We start from the raw sequence: 7,879 nt of genomic DNA on the forward strand, positions 1-7,879 counted from the left end.
TCCAGCAATATATAATAGTCTATACTTTTCCTGAGATTTGAAGGCCCAAATTGGCGTTCTAAGTCAGCTCAAGAATTCTGGCGTTTAACTCCAAAACTGGCACAAAAGCTGGAATTAAACGCCCAAACTGGCACAAAAGCTGGCATTTAACTCCAAGAAAAGTCTCTACATATGGAAGCTTCAATGCTCAGCCCAAGCACACACCAAGTGGGCCCAGAAGAAGATTTCTGCATTAATTACTGATTTCTGTAAACCCTAGGCTACTAGTTCTCTATAAATAGGACCTTTTACTATTGTATTTTTATCTTTGGATTATCTTTTGATCCTTTGATCACGTTTTGGGGCTGGCCTCACGGCCATGCCTAGACCTTGTTCTTATGTATTCTCAATGGTGGAGTTTCTACACACCATAGATTAAGGTGTGGAGCTCTGCTGTTCTTCATGAATTAATACAAAGTACTATTGTTTTTCTATTCAACTCAAGTCTATTTCTTCTCCAAGATATTCATTCGTTCTTCAACTTGATGGATGTGATGATCCGTGACACTCATCATCATTCTCACCTATGAACATGTGCCTGACAACCACCTCTGTTCTAATAGCAATGGCTTGAATGTGTATTTCTTGGGTTTCTAATCTAAGATTGGAACCTTCGTGGTATAGGCTAGAATTATTGGCGGCCATTCCTGAGATTCGGAACGTCTAAACCTTGTCTGTGGTATTCTGAGTAGGATCTGGGAAGGGATGACTGTGACAAGCTTCAAACTCGCGATTGTGGGGCGTGTGACAGATGCAAAAGGATCAATGGATCCTATTCCGACATGATCGAGAACCGATAGATGATTAGTCGTGCGGTGACAGCGCATTTGGAACGTTTTCACTGAGAGGACGGGAAGTAGCCATTGACAACGGTGATGCCCAACATAAAGCTTGCCATGGAAAGGAGTATGAATGATTGGAAGAAGGCAATAGGAAAGCAGAGGTTTAGGAGGAACAAAGCATCTTCATACGCTTATCTGAAATTCCAACCAAAGAATTACATAAGTATCTCTATCTTTATTTTATATTTTATTTATCTTTTAATTATCAATTCTCCATCACCATCTGAATTAGCCTGACTGAGATTTACAAGATGACCATAGCTTGCTTCAAGCCGACAGTCTCCGTGGGATCGACCCTTACTCACGTAAGGTTTATTACTTGGACGACCCAGTGCACTTGCTGGTTAGTTGTGCGAAATTGTGACAAAGTGTGATTCATGTTTAAGAGCTCCAAGTCCTTTGGCGCCATTTTTGATGATCACAATTTTGTGCACCAAGTTTTTGGCGCCGTTGCCGGGGATTGTTCGAGTTTGGACAACTGACGGTTCATCTTGTTGCTTAGATTAGGTACTTTTCAGAATTTTTAAAAATGAATTCTAGAGTTTTAAGGTGATGTTCTTATCATCACAAAAGCTGATTGATTCTCATCAATTTCGCTGCTGAATGTAATGTCCTGCTGAAGCTTGGCCAAACATGTCTAATCTTTTTAGACTGAAGCTTTAGACTAACATTGCATGATTCCTGGAATTCTTATTAAAAATTTTGAATCCCTTTATTTTCTTTTCCATATAAGTTTCGAAAATCACAAAAAAAAATTTATAAAACCATAAAAATCAAAAATATTTTATGTTTCTTGTTTGAGTCTAGTATCAATTTTTAAGTTTGGTGTCAATTGCATGTCTTTATTCTTCTTGCATTTTTCGAATATATGCATTACGTTCTTCATTGATCTTCAAGTTGTTCTTGATGATTTCAGTGCTCTGATCTTTAAATTCTCCTGTTTTGTGTCTTTTGTTGTTTCTCATATGCATTCTCAATTTGTTAGTGTCTCCTATATGAAAATTTTTAAGTTTGGTGTCCTGCATGCATTGTTTATTTGATCTTAGTTGCAATTTTTATTGTTTCTCATCATTAAAAATTCAAAAATATTTTCAAAATTGTGTCTTTTCAAGTCAATAATATAGAGAATTGAAGATTCAGAACATTCAGCAGAGGAATCAAACAAAAAAATCTGGGCGTTCAAAACGCCCAGTGAAGAAGGAAAACTGGCGTTTAAACACCAGCCAGGGTACCTGGCTGGAAGTTTAACGCCCAAAAAGGTAGGATTTTGGGCGTTAAATGCCAGAATGGATGTCATTCTGGGCGTTTAACGCCAGGATGACACTAGAGGGAAGATTTTGTTTTTAATTCAGATTTTTTCAAATCTTCATAATTTTTCAAAATCAAATCTTTTTCAAATCATATCTTTTCAAAATCAATTTCTTTTCAATTTTTTTATTTATTACTATTTTCAAAAATCCTTGCTACAATTAATAATTTAATTCAAGATTTTCTAATTGTTACTTGCCTATTAAGAAGGAATCAAAAGTATTAATTCTAGAATCATATCTTCTAATTTCTTGTTAGTCAAGTAATCAACTTTAATTTTAAAACTTTCTCTTTTTAATTTTCAATCATATCTTCTCAATCATATCTTCTCAATCACATCTTTTTCAAAATTAACTCTCAATCATATCTTTTTGATTTCTAATTTCAAAATCTTTTTCAAAAATCACTTAATTTCTTTCCCAATTTTAGTTTTCAAAAATCATCAATCAATTTTTCAAAATTTCTTTTAATTACTTCAAAATCTTTTACTTTATTTTCGAAAATTCTTCTCCTCTTCTCACAACCTTCTATTTAAAGGACTAATACTCCTCCTCAAGGTACAATTCGAACTCCCTCCTTCTTTATATGTTCGAATTCTCTTCAATCTACCTCCTCCTTCTATTCTTCTTTTCCTCTAACACCTCAAGGAATCTCTATACTGTGACATAGAGGATTCCCTACTTTCTTGTTCTCTTCTCTTTCATATGAGCAGGAACAAAGATAAAGGCATACTTGTTCAAGCTGATCTTAAACCTGAAAGGACCTTGAAGAGAAAGCTAAGAGAAGCTAAAGCACAATTCTCTTTAGAGGGCCTAACAGAGCTCTTCAAGGAAGAAGAAACCATGGCAGCCGAAAACAACAATGCCAACAATGCAAGAAAGGTGCTTGGTGACTTTACTGCACCTACTCCCGATTTCTATGGGAGAAGCATCTCAATCCCTGCCATTGGAGCAAACAACTTTAAGCTTAAGCCTCAATTAGTTTCTTTGATGCAACAGAATTGCAAGTTTCATGGACTTCCATTAGAAGATCCTCATCAGTTCTTAGCTGAATTCTTGCAAATCTGTGACACTGTCAAGACCAATGGGGTTGACCCTGAAGTCTACAGACTTATGCTTTTTCCTTTTGCTGTAAGGGACAGAGCTAGGACATGGTTGGACTCACAACCTAAAGAAAGCCTGAACTCTTGGGAAAAGCTAGTCAATGCCTTCTTGGCAAAGTTCTTTCCACCTCAAAAATTGAGCAAGCTTAGAGTGGAAGTCCAAACCTTCAGACAGAAGGAAGGTGAATCCCTCTATGAAGCTTGGGAAAGATACAAGCAATTAATCAGAAGATGTCCTTCTGACATGCTTTCTGAATGGAGCATCATAGAAATTTTCTATGATGGTCAGTCTGAACTATCCAAAATGTCATTGGATAGCTCTGCTGGAGGATCTCTTCATCTGAAGAAGACGCCTACAGAAGCTCAGGAACTCATTGAAATGGTTGCAAATAACCAATTCATGTACACTTCTGAAAGGAATCCTGTGAATAATGGGACAAATCAGAAGAAAGGAGTTCTTGAGATTGATACTCTGAATGCCATATTGGCTCAGAATAAAATATTGACTCAGCAAGTCAATATGATTTCTCAGAGTCTGTCTGGAATGCAAGCAGCAACAGGCAGTACTAAGGAAGCTTCCTCTGAAGAAGAAGCTTATGATCCTGAAAACCCAGCAATGGAAGAGGTGAATTACATGGGAAAACCCTATGAAAACACCTATAATCCTTCATGGAGAAATTATCCAAGTCTCTCATGGAAGGATCAACAGAGACCTCAACAAGGTTTCAACAACAATAATGGTGGAAGAAACAGGTTTAGCAATAGCAAACCTTTTCCATCATCTCCTCAGCAACAGACAGAGAATTCTAAGCAAAGCCACTCTGACTTAGCAACCATTGTCTCTGATCTAATCAAAACCACTCAAAGTTTCATGACTGAAACAAGATCCTCCATTAGAAATTTGGAGGCACAAGTGGGTCAGCTGAGTAAGAAAATTACTGAACTCCCTCCTAGTACTCTCCCAAGCAATACAGAAGAGAATCCAAAGAGAGAGTGCAAGGCCATAAACACGTCTCACATGGCCGAACCTGGAGAGGAGGAAGAGGCAGTGATCTCCACTGAGGAAGACCTCAATGGACGTCCACTGACCTCCATGGAGTTCCCTAATGAGGAACCATGGGAATCTGAGGCTCACACAGAGACCATAGAGATTCCATTGAATTTACTTCTGCCATTCATGAGCTCTGATGAGTATTCTTCCTCTGAAAAGGATAAAGATGTTACTGAAGAGCAAGTTACTAAGTACCTTGGAGTAATCATGAAGCTAAATACCAGGTTGTTTGGTAATGAGACTTGGGAGGATGAACCTCCATTGCTCATCAAAGAACTGGATAACTTGACTAGGCAGAAATTACCTCTGAAGAGACAAGATCCTGGAAAGTTCTCAATACCTTGTACCATAGGCACCATGACCTTTGAGAAGGCTCTGTGTGACTTAGGATTAAGCATAAACCTCATGCCTCTCTCTGTAATGGAGAAGCTAGGGATCATTGAGGTACAAGCTGCAAGAATCTCACTGGAGATGGCAGACAATTCAAAGAAACAAGCTTATGGACTTGTAGAGGATGTCTTGGTAAAGGTTGAAGACTGGTGCACGAAATTGTGATCTCCAGGCTCGAACAAATCCTGGTAATGGCTCCAAAGCTTGGTGCTCTGATCTTAATTCATAATTGTCACAACTTCGATACAACTAACCAGCAAGTGCACTGGGTCGTCCAAGTAATACCTTACGTGAGTAAGGGTCGAATCCCACGGAGATTGTTGGTATGAAGCAAGCTATGGTCACCTTGTAAATCTCAGTCAGGCAGATATAAAGTGATAATGGTGTTTTCGAATATTATATAATAAAATAGGGATAGAGATACTTATGTAATTCATTGGTAGGAATTTCAGATAAGCGAATGGAGATGCTTTTCGTTCCTCTGAACCTCTGCTTTCCTGCTATCTTCATCCAATCAGTCTTACTCCTTTCCATGGCTGGCTTTATGTGATACATCACCACTGTCAATGGCTACTTTCGGTCATCTCTCGGGAAAATGATCCAATGCCCTGTCACGGCACGGCTAATCGTCTGGAGGCATCACCCTTGTCAATGGCTTCATCTTATCCTCTCAGTGAATAATATGCTCACGCACCCTGTCACGGCACGGCTATTCATCTGTCGGTTCTCGATCATGCTGGAATAGGATTTACTATCCTTTTGCGTCTGTCACTAACGCCCTGCAATCGCGAGTTTGGAGCTCGTCACAGTCATTCAATCATTGAATCCTACTCGGAATACCACAGACAAGGTTTAGACTTTCCGGATTCTCTTGAATGCCACCATCATTCTAGCTTACGCCACAAAGATTCTGGTTAGGAGATCTAAGAGATACTCATTCTAGCTTATTTCATGTAGAACGGAAGTGTTTGTCAGGCACGCGTTCATAAGGGAGAAGGATGATGAGCGTCACACATAATCATCACGTTCATCACGTTCTTGGGTGCGAATGGATATCTTAGAAGCGAAATAAGAAGAATTCAATAGAAAACAATAGTACTTTGCATTAATCTTTGAGGAACAGCAGAGCTCCACACCTTAATATATGGAGTGTAGAAACTCTACCGTTGAAAATACATAAGTGAAGGTCCAGGCATGGCCGAGATGGCCAGCCCCCTAAACGAGATCACAGGATCAAAATACAATCCAGGATCTAGGATGGTCAAAAAGACGTCTAATACAATAGTAAAAGGTCCTATTTATAATAAACTAGCTACTAGGGTTTACATGAGTAAGTAATTGATGCATAAATCCACTTCCGGGGCCCACTTGGTGTGTGTTTGGGCTGGGCTTAAGTGTTCCACGTGCAGAGGCCATTTGTGGAGTTGAACGCCACTTTTTGTGCCAGTTTGGGCGTTCAACTCTGGTTTTGGATCCTTTTCTGGCGCTGGACGCCAGAATTGGGCAGAGAGCTGGCGTTGAACGCCAGTTTACGTCGTCTATTCTTGGCCAAAGTATGAAGTATTATATACTGCTGGAAAGCCCTGGATGTCTACTTTCCAACGCAATTTGAAGCGCGCCATTTCGAGTTCTGTAGCTCCAGAAAATCCACTTTGAGTGCAAGGAGGTCAGAATCCAACAGCATCAGTAGTCCTTCTTCAACCTCTGAATCTGATTTTTGCTCAAGTCCCTCAATTTCAGCCAGAAAATACCTGAAATCACAGAAAAACACACAAACTCATAGTAAAGTCCAGAAATGTGAATTTAACATAAAAACTAATGAAAACATCCCTAAAAGTAACTAGATCCTACTAAAAACATACTAAAAACAATGCCAAAAAGCGTATAAATTATCCGCTCATCACAACACCAAACTTAAATTGTTGCTTGTCCCCAAGCAACTGAAAATCAAATAGGATAAAAAGAAGGGAATATACTATAAATTCCAAACTATCAATGAAACATAGCTGCAATCATATGAGCGGGACTTATAGCTTTTTGCCTCTTGAATAGTTTTGGCATCTCACTTTATCCATTGAGGTTCAGAATGATTGGCATCTATAGGAACTCAAAGTTCAGATAGTGTTATTGACTCTCCTAGTTCAGTATGATGATTCTTGAACACAGCTTCTTTATGAGTCTTGGCCGTGGCCCTAAGCACTTTGTTTTCCAGTATTACCACCGGATACATAAATGCCACAGACACATAATTGGGTGAACCTTTTCAGATTGTGACTCAGCTTTGCTAAAGTCCCCAATTAGAGGTGTCCAGGGTTCTTAAGCACACTCTTTTTTTGCTTTGGACCTTGACTTTAACCGCTCAGTCTCAAGTTTTCACTTGACACCTACACGCCACAAGCACATGGTTAGGGACAGCTTGGTTTAGCCACTTAGACCAGGATTTTATTCCTTTAGGCCCTCCTATCCACTGATGCTCAAAGCCTTGGGATCCTTTTTATTTGCCCTTGCCTTTTGGTTTTAAGGGTTATTGGCTTTTTGCTCTTGCCTCTTGGTTTTAAGAGCTTTGGCTTTTTCTGCTTGCTTTTTCTTTTTCTTTCTAATTTTTTTTTTCGCCTGTATTTTTTTTCTCTTTTTTTTTTCTGCAAGCTTTGTTCTTTGCTGCTTTTTCTTGCTTCAAGAATCATTTTTATGATTTTTCAGATTATCAAATAACATGTCTCCTAGTCATCATTCTTTCAAGAGCCAACATATTTAACATTCTTAAACAACAACTTCAAAAGACATATGCACTGTTTAAGCATACATTCAGAAAATAAGAAGCATTGTCACCACATCAATATAATTAAGCTAAGTTCAAGGATAAATTCGAAACTCATGTACTTCTTGTTTTTTTGAATTAAAACATTTTTCATTTAAGAGAGGTGATGGATTCATAGGACATTTATAACTTTAAGACATAGTTACTAACTACTAATGATCATGTAATGAAGACACAAACATGGATAAGCACATAGCATAGAAAAAACGAAAAACAGAAGAAATAAGAACAAGGAATGAATCCACCTTAGTGATGGTGGCGTTTCCTTCTTGAGGAACCAATGATGTCCTTGAGCTCTTCCATGTCTCTTCCTTGTCTTTGTTGCTCCT

General features: G+C 38.6%; 1 non-coding gene across 1 annotated transcript; it reads right to left on the reverse strand.

Moving 5' to 3' along the window:
* Positions 1-3,433: 3,433 nt before the first annotated feature.
* On the reverse strand, positions 3,434-3,541 carry LOC148546604 (small nucleolar RNA R71). Its single transcript, XR_015900530.1, has one exon. It is a non-coding gene; the product is annotated as a small nucleolar RNA R71 (small nucleolar RNA).
* Between the last annotated feature and the right edge of the window lie 4,338 nt (positions 3,542-7,879).

Source organism: Arachis ipaensis, chromosome B9, assembly GCF_059453495.1.
Source record: "Arachis ipaensis isolate K30076 ecotype BB chromosome B9, ASM5945349v1, whole genome shotgun sequence".
In the NCBI taxonomy this organism is placed as follows: domain Eukaryota; kingdom Viridiplantae; phylum Streptophyta; class Magnoliopsida; order Fabales; family Fabaceae; genus Arachis; species Arachis ipaensis.